A 14483-nucleotide genomic window follows, 5' to 3' on the forward strand; every position below is an offset into this window, starting at 1 on the left:
TAACAGAAAGCTTTGTTCAGCAAAGCAGACAGAGCCTACTTCCTGTTTCCCTTTGCAGAGCGCAGCAGTGAGGAAATCTGCCCATCTTCATTCTCCAGCCCACATAAACAAAAAAGGAGAACACAATTCCTCCAGTATTCCCCTGCAACTGCTGTTTCCTTCATCCTAGCCCTCTTTTCTTTTAAGCTAGAGTCACAGTACACAAATGCACTTTGCTATTCCTGGAAAGAAGAAATATTCAAATCATCTCATCTGCTATGTTTAGCCCTAAAGCAAACACTGGGGCATAGTGCTTTTCAAAAGGGAAATTTTGTTCTAGGCTTGGAGTTTTTTTTTGGTCTGTCATTCAAAGGAAGAGAGAGGATTTGCATTTACAGTCCTGCACAGCCCTCCTAGCTGCAGCAGTAGCTTACCTTCCTCCTTGCCTGCACCTTCAGCAGGAACATATCTGTATGCAGGGTGACTTTGTCAACATCTTTCTTAATTCTCTGCAGAGAAGGGAAAGACAGGGATGCTCAGCAAAACAGTGTCAGTGGCCCAAAACATAGGAGGCCCAACTTTTCAAAGCCTAGGAAGTGATCCATGTCAGAATGGCAGTATATGCCAATCTGACCTCCTCCCATCCCCCGACCCCCCCCAAAAAAAAAGCCCCAACCTAATCACAGCCTGAAACTGTACATTCCCATGCTGAAAATGCAAACGCTGTAACTGGGCAAGGAGAAGCCATGCTGTAGTCTCTGTAGTCATGCTGTAGCTCTGGAGCATCAGGCAGCTCACAACCATAGTGTTCAAACCAGGGCTATTTCCCGTGATGAGCTGCAACCAACTTCTACCTGTGACAATGGGGAAGGGAACAGGAGACCCAAGGTCCTGCCTTTTACTCTGCCCAGAGACAGTATCAGGCACTCTCAATGGTCTAACTTAACATCTGTGACTAAGCTTCTCTAGCTGTAAAAGAGAGCAGATACCCACTCCACCCAAGTGGCACACAACAACTTTCCATGTGACTTGCAAGACCCTCTGGGATTTCTGCCCCTGAATGTTGAGCAGAAGCTAAGAGCATCTGTGCTCTATCATTTGCAAGGCCCAAGTTTAAGTACAGATCTGTGACTAGCACGCAGACTCTCAGTCCCTGCCACCCACTCATCTCCATCCCACTACAGGAGCAGCAGAGGTGACAGCTTGCTCTCTGCACCACAGCCCGACTGCAGCTGTCAGTTTTAGCATTTGGGGCCCCACAAAGCCTTGAGCAACAGGCTTTTTCTCCTAAACAGAAGCCCTGTGTCCACCCCTGCTAAAGGCAACAGCAAAAGCAGAATCAAGCCTCAGTTGAAGCAATTAAATGCATAATTTTAAATGTGATTTTCCCCTTGCTCCTTTCACTGTAAGCCCCTGTACTCCAGTGCTCATAGCAACATGCAGTATTTGAAAGCAGCACTATGCAACACCACTGTAGGAGGTGTCTGTTTTCTCCAACTCACACTGGCTCAAAAGCAGACACTTCACAAGCAAGCAGTACACCGCTACTGGAGACATCAATCCCCTTGCACCCAGGACACCCTCTTGCCCTGAGCAAACTGCTCTGTCAGTCACAAGAGGGTCCTATTACCCCCCCCCCCACACACACACTGTCCTTCTTGCCTTGAAGTTCCAGGCGTTTGCTTTCAAGCACAAAACTGGCTTGGATATCCACAGCCTATTGTTTGCACATACAGGTACATTAGCAAGTTACAAGAGCTTTACAGGCATTAGCTAAAAAAAAAAGCCACCAAAAAAAAAAAAAAAAAAAAAAACACCAAACAAAATCCAAAACAAGAAACCAACAAACCCTAGCTCCACTGATAGACAGCAAGATGACTGTTTACCCCCCTTCAAAGAGCAAGGAAACTGAGGCATGGAAAACTGTTCTTGAGATGAAGGGGATTCCCCATGTATATATAACATGCTAAACATGTCTAGTAAGAGAGATCAACAGTGGCAAAATACATCCAATTAGCAGAAGCCCTTAGCAGGCAGAACTACAGAGGCAATCGGTCCCACCAGACCTTGCAATTCAGGCAAACACTTTAGCCCTGCCACAAGCAATCTCCCAGCAGAATCCAATTCAGCTTTGCAAAGCTTGCCACTAAAAAAAACAACACCCCAAAACCAAACGAAACATCCACATGCTAGTTATCTTTGGCATCCAAAAGCCTTGTACACATGTAATGCCAGCCCTCCCATGGCTTGTAGGCTGCTTGCACCTGCAAGGTAGAGCAGCATTAGCCTCCAACACTTCCTGGCTGCATCTGCCATGCCAGTCAGGCACAGTGTGCTCACGTTGCCTAGCAATAGAGAGGTCTCATTGCTTTATACAGCCAAAAATGCAGCTTGCTGCAGCAAGCCCCATCCCCAGCATGAGAAACAGGTAAGGACATCTTTAAGATCAGCAGGAGAGCAAGTCTGAGCTCCTTGCGGGGTTTTGAGGTACATTTTAGGCAGAGCTGACAACACCCACAACATTCCCTTCTGTAAGGAATCGCAGAAGTTGCCTTTATCATTTCTAGGCTGAAGATGAAACAGATGAACACAGGGACACCCATTGTGCTAAGAATCATGCATTTTAAAGTATCAGGCATGCTTTTGTCAATTTGTGCACCAACATCTCAAGTTAGTCACACTCAGGGTTGCAAAGCTCCTTTTTCACCATTGGCATCCTGGCAGTTCACCACTTGGTCAGCAAAATCTAGTGGCTGGCACAGGAAAAGGCATGTCTGGGTACTAAGGTTCTTGTCCTGGCTCTGTATACAAGTATTGGAGTGCCTTAGACAAATCACTCGAGTTGTTTTGCCTTTATTTCTCCAGCCATGAAAGAGACTTTCTTATTCAGGCCACATGAAGGGAATTCAGCCACATGGCCTAGACTGACAGACATCACTGCCAACTGACCCTGCACGCTCAGTTCTGCATTTAAGTCCAGAAAATCAAAGCAGGGACCAAATCTCTCTGCTTCTGCCTTCCCAGCTTACAATGCCTGCTGACCAGACTGAGGAGGGGGAGATTTATTACCCAAAAAGGGTAACACCCCTGGCAGCAAGCTGATGGTGTTGCTCAGGCTTTACAGAGCCCCAGCAGCCAGCTGGGTACAAAGATGCCTACATTTCCACCCATAACCATGAATCTCCTGGGCTTACATCTCTTTATGCCCTAGGCAATGTGCATTATACCACACTGCACAGCTATTCTGGTACAGTACTTCAAACCAGACTTACAAGGGCTAAGGGAACCACAGTACATAATGCATCAGAACTGCCCATCGCATGAAAGCAGCCTTGCCACATTACAACTCTCCTCCAGCAATGTGACAGCCATATCATGGCCCATACTAAAACAGAGAAGCTATTATGATTTCTACTCCTCTTCCCTCCAAACCAATTCACACCATATAAATGCTTGGTAGCAGCTCTGGCCTCAGGAGGCCTCCACACAAATCTGCACTGTTTTTTACAGCCCATGTGCAGCTTAGTCTTGCCTCTTATTAGGAGAGAAGTCTCTACATGATTTGGTGAATGGCACTTTGCTTGGACACTTGCCTGGTTTCATATGCAAAAACATCTTCATACAACCAAAAATGTCTTCATAGCACTCCTGAATGTAGCATCTGCCTCTCTAATTGGAGACAAGGAATAGCTCTTCTCCTGTGCCTGCCCAGCTCCAATTTGGTATTGTTTCCTCCACTGTCTCCCTCTTATTTTTTCAAGAGTACCCCAGTCAATGAGTCTGGGGGAATACACAAGCCAAACACACCTTCTTCACTTTGAAGTAAACCCAGAGAGACTCAGCTCCACAATAGGCTATAAGCAAAGATACAGTGAGAATTAAATAGCCACACATTAATGAAGTTGTGTTCTCCTAGAGAGGCTAAATCTTGCTGAATTAAATTTTCAGAAGCATGCTAAATGTTTATTGCCTTTGCATGTCAAGAAAGCTGCAAATTCTGTCCAGTGCTTTAGTCAGTTTGTAGCTTGGCTGTACCATTCCTGCATGACAGTTCACTTGTGCTACAGAAAACACAAGCAAAGTCTCTTTTCAGAATGGCACATCAGAGGGAAGCAGACTTAGCTCCCTATATTACAAAGGAAGTAAATTTGTAACAAGAGTGGCTGTTTCAATCTCAAAGCTGTTCTCCAAGCTGGAGAGGACCTGCACCCAGCTCTTATCCTTGCTCAGTGCCCTGCATGAAGGCTGAAGGCAGCTTTGCCTTCCCCCATCACTTCTACTTCTTTTTTATTAGCTTGAAACAACACAGAGCAGCATGATAGAGCCCACCCTCGTAAAGTGGAATAGAACCAACTGCAAAGATGCATCAACTTTTATATTTCCATGGGGCTCAGTGTGCACTTGAAACCCAGCTGCTTTCAGTAGCCATGAGAGATCCATAGTCTAGCATAGCAGGCAGGCTCATGCTTCCTTCCCACCCTCAAGAGTGAGGAAACAGTACAGGGAAATGAAGAGGACAAAGCCCTTTTGGGTAGAAAAGGCCTCTGTATTGTTACTGCTATTTAATCAAATGCACATCTGACGAGATGGAGCCCTAAAGCACAGGCTGTGAGGAGGCACAAATGCTTCTAAATATAAAGACAGACTACCTTCTCTCCCCTTTCCCTGCTTTTCTTCTTTGTTCATTTATTCACATCAGAAGAACAATACCTCCTCCTCCCCCAGCAACACACTGCTGGAAGCAATGCCTTTCCACTGAGACAGTAGCAGCAGGATCTGGGTCTTCTGTCTGCATTTGTAACATTAAAAGCTTTTGCATGAGCCTTTTGCTCAATGAAATATTTACTTCCTCCTGCCCAGCATGGAGACAGGGATACTTGGTCAATGAGGACATATGGTCTAAAGGGCTATCCAGTATAAATTACCATGATTAACAAAGCAAGAAGCAGAGCAGAGGAAGCCTGGTGCTCATCAAAAGTCTTCTTTGGCTTATTGAGTTTGCTAACTAGTGCTGCTCCCTTAACCCTTTGACTAATGTAAGAAAATACAAGTCTCCTGGCAACTGCTGCTTTTAACCTGCAAGTGCTGGAATAGAGATGAGTACTACCTGAGAATGCTTTAAGTTGGCAGTAACCACCACTACTGCCAAAAAATGTAATTTCTCCCAATTGCTTATTCCTACCTCTGCGATATCACCTCCTTATATTGGATTAGATTAGCAGGGAAAATACTGAATTCATTTTCATGACGATAAGCTCCTCAATCAGCACACAATTGCATGAAGGAAGGCACAATTAGAAGACAAGATGCCTCTTTTGGTAGCAGTACTGGTTCACGGCAGCCTGAACCATCCTGTGTACGAACAATCCAAGGGCACAACTGCATATTCGCTTAGTTTTTCCATCAACTCTTCAGTTTAGAATCCAGGAAAATACTTCACTGGCTTACCACAAAAATCTCTCCTACCTGTTTGGAGTAGCCTCCATAGATGATTATGCTGCCCTCAGGGTTGGTAGCCATTTGACACCCAGATCTTGGAGCAGGCCCAATCCCCAATGGAGCCAGCTTGCTCCAGGTGAAGGAGTCCAGGTGAAGGAGTCTAGGCTGAAGGTGTCCAGGTAAAGGAGTCCAGGCTGAAGGCATACACATCATTGTAATAGATGTAATCTCTAGGGAGAGCAAATTGGCATATCACAGGTTTTTGTAATGGTCACCCATTTAGGACAGGATAAAATATCACTAAAATAGCACCAGGAACCTCTGAAGAGGTGCAACACCTTATTAACTTCTTGCATTTATGGCTTTTCTCCTTCCGCAGCAACCTACAGGTTACTATTTCAGTGCAACAATTTGCATTTGACAAAGCTCCTTTAAGCAAGGCCTCTCTGTGTTCTTTTCTACCTACGTCATTCCTTACTACAACAGAGGTTTCATCAACTCTTTTCAGTTAACACAGTCCAAGGTAACTTAAACCAGAACACAAAAGATCAAAACAGATTAGAGCTATGTCTGTCTAGAGGGGTGGGGAAAAAATATACATATGCCCTGTTCTCCATCTACTAGCCAGCTCACATACTGCTACTGGAAAATGCTCTGCACAGGTTAAACTTCCAAGGACACAGCCAAATCTAGGGTGGGCTTTGCAACTTGCACTGTGCTCTCAGGGACTGCGGTTATGCTGCTTACTGTCTCTGAGACACTATGTAGCTTAGCTCTCTTCACAGTCCCCATGACAGTGTAGCTGTGACCTCACATATGTGAGAGCCTACTGAAGATGTTTCTAGGAAGACAAAGCTCTTTGACAAGATTCAGAGGCCAAAAGTGATGTATTGAGCTTTAGTTACAAGGATGAGCAGCTACTTCAGTGATTAGCTAAGTGGTACAATGATTTCTCAAACACTTGAAGACTTCAAATCAAGATCACTTGTCTTTCTAAAATAAAAGTGTAGTTCAATAACAGTACTGCTGAGGATAATCCCTCCATTAAAGCCCAGCTTTCTGTTACTGATGAAATTCTGTTGTCGTTTTTAGAAGGGATTCAATACCACCAGCCATCCTGCAGTAACCCACCTTGTGCTCTCATGGAAACCTCCGAAGATGATCAGCTGTCTTTTGAAAAGCAACCATGTGATGTTCACTTCATCCAGAGGGACCTCCTGATGCCCTGAAACACAAAGAAATTCCACTTATTAGCAAAATTCCCTTTCCTGTTAGTGTGTCAGTCCATTTTTATTAGTCATTGGTAGCTGGGCTGGTTGAGTTCAGCTTCTGTTCTCCTGGAATGGGAAACCATGGGGAACCTCGTTGCCTTAATGCATATATATGCTTTTCTCCAGAACAGTATGTGTGCTCTTCCTGTAACTCCTGGTATTTGCAACACAGGCATTTTGCAGTAACAATTTTATTCCTAGTCCAACAAGTCTCTAGCAGCACCCAAAGTCTTGAAGTCTTTTCTGCTGACTCAGAAGCTAATTTGTCAGGAGAGTTTAATGAATAGCAATTAACTCCCAAAATTGCAAGAAAGGAACTCCAGACAGAAATGTTTTCTCCAAGTACCAAGGAAGAGCCAGAGACTGGCTTAGACATCCACTCTCTTTCCATGTCTTAGGAAATCACATGCCCATAGCATCTTCGCTCATCCACCTGCAGATACAATACATCATCAAACTAGTGAGAAGACTTTGTAAATTATTTCGATTTCCTCAAGAACGAAGGCATTGCCACAAAACAAATCATCAATATTATTACACATTAAAGAGCAGTTACACTGTTCTGCTCTTTCAAGTCTTCCCGACCTTTCAGTTAAATGTGCTACTTCCATTTCCAGGAACAAGCAACAACACCCCATCTGTCACATCCAAAAGCTTCACACAAAGCCAGGCAGCTGGCAATGACATTCCTGAGAGGCAATGAAAATGCACCTTCCTTCATGTTCACCCACAGACTGAGCATCATATGAGAGAACAAAAACAACTTCAAGAACTCTCAAAACAAAGGCAACTTTAAGCCAAACTGCAGAGAAAACAGGGGTTGGGTTTGCTTTGTGTGTTCTCTGCCCCCGTGGATTAATTTATCACATTTTCACTCTGGCTGAGGAGTCTCACAAAGTACACAGAGCACCACCAAATTCAGCAAGACTTCTCAAATAGGCAGTGTTAACATGTGTTAAGTGGTTGAAGAATCAGGGCCTAAATAAATAAGAAACCTGCTCACCACTGAAAAAAACAGCAAAACCTAAACCCACAGCCATACTGGTACACTTTAACTGGAAGCAGGTAGATGTAAAGTGCAGAGACAGACTTCTGTGGAAAGGGAAAATGAAGGCCCTTATTCAAAAAATACAATCTCACACCAGTCATAATGGAAAAACTCCAAGCAGAACAGCAACATTTAGGTAAGTCTGAATTAATATTGACTGCTTGGACTTTTTATTCTAACAGAGAGTAAGGTTTTCTAGGCATTTACTAGGCATGGATTTTTAAGTATCACCCTGCAGAATAGCACCTCTAGTATTAATTTCATCAAGATGTGAAATCATTATTTTCTCTTCTGTAAAAAGCTCCCACATTATTATTCCAAACGATGGCACCTTTTAAAATCTTTTTTTTTTTTAAAGGAAAGAAGGAATTAAAAATAAACATTAACAATAAAATCCTGTTCTCAGAGAATATCTTCTGCCTCGCTTCTCAAACAGGTTCCCTCCAAGTCAAAAATCAATTCTGAACAATAAAAAGTTTATTCATTGATGTGTGTGTTTTAATAAACAAGTTCCCACAAGTATACAATTACCTCAAAGTCGCAAAGAAAAACATCCAGTCTGGGGCCTGATCTGAATTCAGAGAAGTCTCACTGGCACCAGCACCACTTGCTCTCAGTCACAAGGCTGTTCTCCCTTTTCTTTAGAGTAGCAATACAACCTACAAGAACAGATGCTGCACAGTATTGTATCCTCTCAGCTTCCTTGGCCTTAGCAATACACATTGCAGGAATGAGATATAGAGGAATGTCTACAGCCTTTCATGTAAGGACATGCCCTCCTAAACTTGCAATAATTACTCTTATAAAGTATTATTTTTTACATAGCGCTATTCACAAACCCAAGGTCCTTTGACCCCAGTCTCCAAACACAACACTGGAAAAAACAAATTACATAGTCAAGCAGGACAGACAGTAACACATAATCATGCTGCCAGTCAAGAAAGCACATGCTGTAAGCTCAAAGACTCATTTCCCAAATGCAAACTGTCTCTTTTTACCTGTATCATTGCTCATGGTCAAAAACAAGCATTATGGAATGGTTTCACAGACTCTATGATTAATATTCTAATTCCGGCGGTTGACACCAGAAAGCAGACGTGGGAGGGACCTATAAATTATCCAGACTTTTTTTAAAAATAGATTAAAAGATAAGACTGGATAAGGAGTGGGTCTACACATGTACAGCATGAATCTGATCAGAACCGCTCCATAAGGAATTGTCCTGGGTTCAGCTACAGCAGTCATTTTTTCTCCTCCTTGGTAGCTGGTGCAGTGCTGTGGTTTTGACTTTCAGCCTGGGAACAACGCTGATAGCACCGATGGTTTTAGTTGTTGCTAAGTAATGTTTACTCCAACCAAGGACTTTCTCAGTCTCATGCTCTGCCAGGGAGGAGGGGAAGCCGGGAGGAAGCAGAGACAGGACACCTGACCCAAACTAGCCAAAGGGGGATTCTATACCACAGCACATCATGCCCAGTATATAAACCAGAGAGAGTTACCTGGAAGGCCCAGATCGCTGCTCGGGTGGGGCTGGCTATCGGTCGGCGGGTGGTGAGCAATTGTATCCTCTCCACTTATCAATACTATTATTGGTGGTAGCAGTAGTGGTTTTGTATTATACCTCAGTTACTGGACTGTTCTTATCTCAACCCGTGGGAGTTACATTCTTCCGATTCTCCTGCCCATCCCTCCGGGAGCAGGGGGAGGAGGAAGGGGGGGAGTGAGCAAGTGGCTGCGTGGTTCCAAGTTACTGGCTGGGTTCAAACCATGACAGTTCTTTGTGGCACTCAACGTGAGGCACGAAGGGTTGAGATAATGACAGATCTGACCAGAGTGTGTCTAATAGTATTTGTGATAAGCATTCATTGTTTCAGATTAATAGTCACTCATCACATTGTTGATTTATTGGCTCTCGGAGTCACTGCACTTGATCTCAGAGTTTCAGCATGTTGTACCTTACTTACAGCCAGTATTTGCTGTTTTAGTGTTTATCGGCTGGGGGGCCTGGGCTAAGGTTCTTGTTTCACTGTACTTCATGGTAATAACTTGTAATACAATAGACTCATTGATCATGAAACTGGTCTGGCTTGCGTTCCCAGCGTGGTCATCACCTCTATACTTTGGGAGGTATATAATGAAATTTTTTAGCAATTACATATCTTTTTTTTTCTCCTTGGGGGTCAATCTATGAAGGAGGCATTCCCTTACACCCCCTGCTCCCCCACCAGGCTATTTACAACAGCATTTGAGAGTTCTGAAGGTTTTGGATGGAGTTCTGAAGGTTTTGGATGGCCTTTGAATACCCTTGAGACCTGCCTGCTGATTGTGCTGGGGATCAGCATGTTAGCAAACATACGGAGTGTGTTTTACCCATGGCCATCCTGTCCTGGGAACATCCTATTTCATCTGATCTCGAAAGTTAAGCAGTATTGGGTTCAAATCTGGTCTACGGTTAGATGACGATATAGGAGGACCACCAAGAGATTTTCCCTGAGGCTGGACAGTCATGAGTGGCAGGGTGTGTGGGATAGTATGGGCAAGTATCTAGGCCAGTGGGCCCCTCCAGTGCTTTGGAACTTCACCCCTGAACAAGTGCAACATCCGGAAAAACTAGTAAAACACTTAAACGAGGTGTGCTGTCGTCCTGGTTATACCAGAGAGGGACAAATCATGGCAACGTGCTGGGGCTTGGCCTATGCCTACAGAGCCCTGCTCAACACTAACCTTCAAAGGGAAAAAAATCTCTCTGGATCTGATGGCAAAGCAACAGACAACGCAGCTACTCCAACTCCAAGCACTGCAGCTACACCAACCCCAGTGACAACCACAGCAGCTACTTAAACCCCAAAAGCAACAGACAATGCAGCTATTGGTGTTACTCAACCCCCAAGCACAGCAGCTGCACTGACCCCGGCAACAGACACTGCAGCCACTCCAACCACACTGATAGACACTGCAGCTAAATCAAATGGCCAACTCGTGCCAATATCAGTTGCCCCTGTAAGCAAGTGGAAAAGCAAATGAGAGGAACAAAGAGCAACCCTGCAGTGAAGAAAGATGAAGACCCAATGCACTTACTACAGGGGACAGCATCTGAACAAGAGTTACTACTACATAGATCAGAGGAAGAGGAAGAAGAAGAAGAGGTGACTTCTCGACCCCGGACCTCGAGCGAGCTGCGGAATATGCGAAAAGATTTCACCTGTCTTCCAGGGGAGCACATTGTCACTCAGTTGATCCGATGCTGGGATAATGGGGCCGACGGGCAGGAATTAGAAGGTAGGGAAGCCAAGCAGCTGGGATCACTTGCTAGGGAAGGAGGAATCAACAAATCAATTGCAAGAGAGAAGAGAGCCCTCAGACTTGGGAGGCGGCTCCTGGCAGCTGTGAAGGAAAGGTTTCCCCACAAAGACGATGTTATGAGTCGCTCAGCCAAGTGGACCACGATAGAGAGAGGCATCCAGTCCCTGAGGGAATCAGCCATTCTAGAGATGATCTATCGTAGGCCAGATGCCGGGAATGCATCCATAGATCCAGATGAAGTTGAATGTACATGACCCATGTGGCGGAAATTTACAAGGAGTGCCCACACATTGCCATCAGTGACCTGGAATGACGGAGTATCGCCAACAGTGGATGAAGTAATTCGTCAACTCCGAGAGTTCGAAGACAATCTCACCCCTTCCATCATTTCAGCTGTGGAAAAACTGTCCCAGGAGTTCAAACAATTGAGAGACGATTTATCCGATCTATCCAGCTCCCCACGCGTACCAACCCATGTCTCAGCTATTAACAGAAGGTGCCCTACTACTCGAGAGAGAAAATATAGGAGGTACACACCATGGGCCACCCTATGGTTTTACCTGTGGGATCACGGAGAAGACATGAGAAAGTGGGATGGAAAACCTACCTCAGTTCTGGAGCAACGGGTGCGTGAATGGAAAAGGAAAACAACGGTCAGTGATGATCCTCCTAAGAAAGTTGCTGCTCCAGTCTTTGGTGAGCAACTTCCCAGATGGGGTGGAGAGCTGATTTTACTCCAGCTCCTGTGATAAGGAATACTAATCCCTTTCTACAAGACCTAAGTGGAGAATCTTATGATCACTATTAGAGGGGACCTGCCTCCAGCCAGGTGGAGGAGAAGGATAATCAGGTTTACTGGACTGTGTGGATCAGATGGCCTGGCACATCAGTCCCACAGAAGTATAAGGCTCTAGGAGATACCAGTGCACAGTGTACCCTGATGCCATCAAGGTATTAAGGGGTGGAACCCATTTATATTTCTGGAGTGACAAGAGGATCCCAAGAGTTGACTGTACTGGAGGCTGAAATCAGCCTGACTGGGAGGAAGTGGCAAAAGCACCCCATTGTGACTGGTCCAGGGGCTCCATGCATCCTTGGCATAGACTATCTCAGGAGAGGGTACTTCAAAGACCCAAAAGGGTATAGATGGGCTTTTGGTATCTCTGCCTTGGAGACAGAGGAAATGAAGCAGCTGTCCACCTTGCCTGGTCTCTCAGAGGATCCTTCTGTTGTGGGGTTGCTGAAGGTCGAAGAACAACAAGTGCCAATCGCGACCACAACAGTGCACCGGCGGCAATATCGCACCAACTGAGACTCCCTGATTCTCATCCATGAGATGACCCGCAGGCTGGAGAGCCAAGGAGTGATCAGCAGGACCCGCTCACACTTTAATAGCCCCATATGGCCAGTGCAAAAGTCTAATGGAGAGTGGAGACTAACAGTAGACTATCGTGGCCTGAACGAAGTCACACCACCATTGAGTGCTGCCGTACTGGACATGCTAGAACTTCAATATGAACTGGAGTCAAAGGCAGCCAAGTGGGATGCCACAAGTGATATTGCCAATGCATGGTTCTCAATCCCTTTGGCAGCAGAATGCAGGCCACAGTTTGCTTTCACTTGGAGGGGCGTCCAGTACACTTGGAACCGACTGCCCCAGGGGTGGAAACACAGCCCTACCATCTGCCATGGATTGATCCAGACTGCACTGGAACAGGGGCAAGCTCCAGAACACCTGCAATACATTGATGACATCATCGTGTGGGGTGATACATCGGAAGAAGTTTTTGAGAAAGGGAGGAAGATAATCCAAATCCTGCTGAAGGCCGGTTTTGCCATAAAACGGAATAAGGTCAAGGGACCTGCACAGGAGATTCAATTTTTGGGAATAAAATGGCAAGATGGACGCCGCCAGATCCCCACAGACGTGATCAACAAGATAACAGCAATGTCTCCACCAACTAACAAGAAAGAAACACAAGCTTTCTTAGGTGTTGTGGGGTTCTGGAGAATGCACATCCCAAATTACAGTCTGATTGTAAGCCCTCTCTACCACGTGACTCGGAAGAAGAATGATTTCAAATGGGGCCCTGAGCAACAACAAGCCTTTGAACAAATTAAAGGAGAAATAGTTCATGCAGTAGCCCTTGGACCAGTCCGGACCAGGCAAGATGTGAAACATGTGCTTTATACCGCAGCTGGGGAGAATGGTCCTACCTGGAGCCTCTGGCAGAAAGCTCCAGGGGAGACTCGAGGTCGATCCCTCGGCTTTTGGAGTCGGGGATACAAAGGATCCGAGGCCAGCTATACTCCCACTGAAAAAGAGATCCTGGCAGCCTATGAAGGGGTTTGAGCTGCTTCAGAAGTGATTGGCACTGAAGCACAGCTCCTCCTGGCACCCCGGTTGCCTGTGCTGGGCTGGATGTTCAAAGGCAGGGTCTCCTCTACACATCATGCAACTGATGCTACATGGACTAAGTGGGCCACACTAATTACACAACGAGCTCGAATAGGAAATCCCAGTCGTCCAGGAATTCTAGAATTGCTCATGGACTGGCCAGAGGGCAAAGATTTTGGGATGTCACCAGAGGAGGAAGTGATGTGTGCTGAAGAGGCCCCACCATATAATGAACTGTCAGAGAGTGAAAAGCAATATGCCTTGTTTACTGATGGGTCCTGCCCTATTGTGGGAAAGCATCAGAGATGGAAGGCAGCTGTGTGGAGTCCCCTGTGACAAGCTGCAGAAACTGCTGAAGGAGAGGGTGAATTGAGTCAGTTTGCAGAGGTGAAAGCCATCCAGCTGGCCTTGGGCATTGCTGAACGAGAAACATGGTGAGTACTTTGTCTCTACTGACTCATGGATGGTGGCAAATGCCCTGTGGGGGTGGTTGCAGCAATGGAAGCAGAGCAACTGGCAACGCAGAAGTAAACCCATCTGGGCTGCTGCACTGTGGCAAGATATCGCTGCCCGGGTGCAGAACCTGGTGGTGAAGGTACGCCACGTAGACGCTCATGTACCCAAGACTCGGGCCACTGAGGAACACCAGAATAACCAGCAAGTGGATAAAGCTGCTAAGATTGAAGAGTCTCAGATGGACTTAGATTGGCAACATAAGGGTGAATTATTTTTAGCCCGGTGGGCCCAGGACACCTCAGGCCATCAAGGCAGAGATGCAACATATAGATGGGCTCATGATCGAGGGGTGGACTTAACAATGGACACTATTGCCCAGGTTATTCACAAATGTGAAACATGTGCTGTAATTAAGCAAGCCAAACGATTAAAGCCTCTCTGGTATGGAGGACGATGGCTGAAGTACAAGTATGGGGAGGCCTGGCAGATTGACTATATTACATTCCCACCAACCCACCAAGGCAAGCGCCATGTGCTGACCATAGTGGAAGCAACCACCGGATGGCTGGAAACATACGCTGTGCACCAC

General features: G+C 45.7%; 1 pseudogene; it reads right to left on the reverse strand.

Annotated features, from left to right (window-relative positions):
- LOC115619253 overlaps positions 1 to 14483 on the reverse strand; it is a 35103-nt pseudogene that overhangs the window by 4498 nt on the left and 16122 nt on the right.

This window comes from Strigops habroptila, chromosome W (assembly GCF_004027225.2).
Source record: "Strigops habroptila isolate Jane chromosome W, bStrHab1.2.pri, whole genome shotgun sequence".
NCBI classification, from domain to species: Eukaryota; Metazoa; Chordata; class Aves; order Psittaciformes; family Psittacidae; genus Strigops; species Strigops habroptila.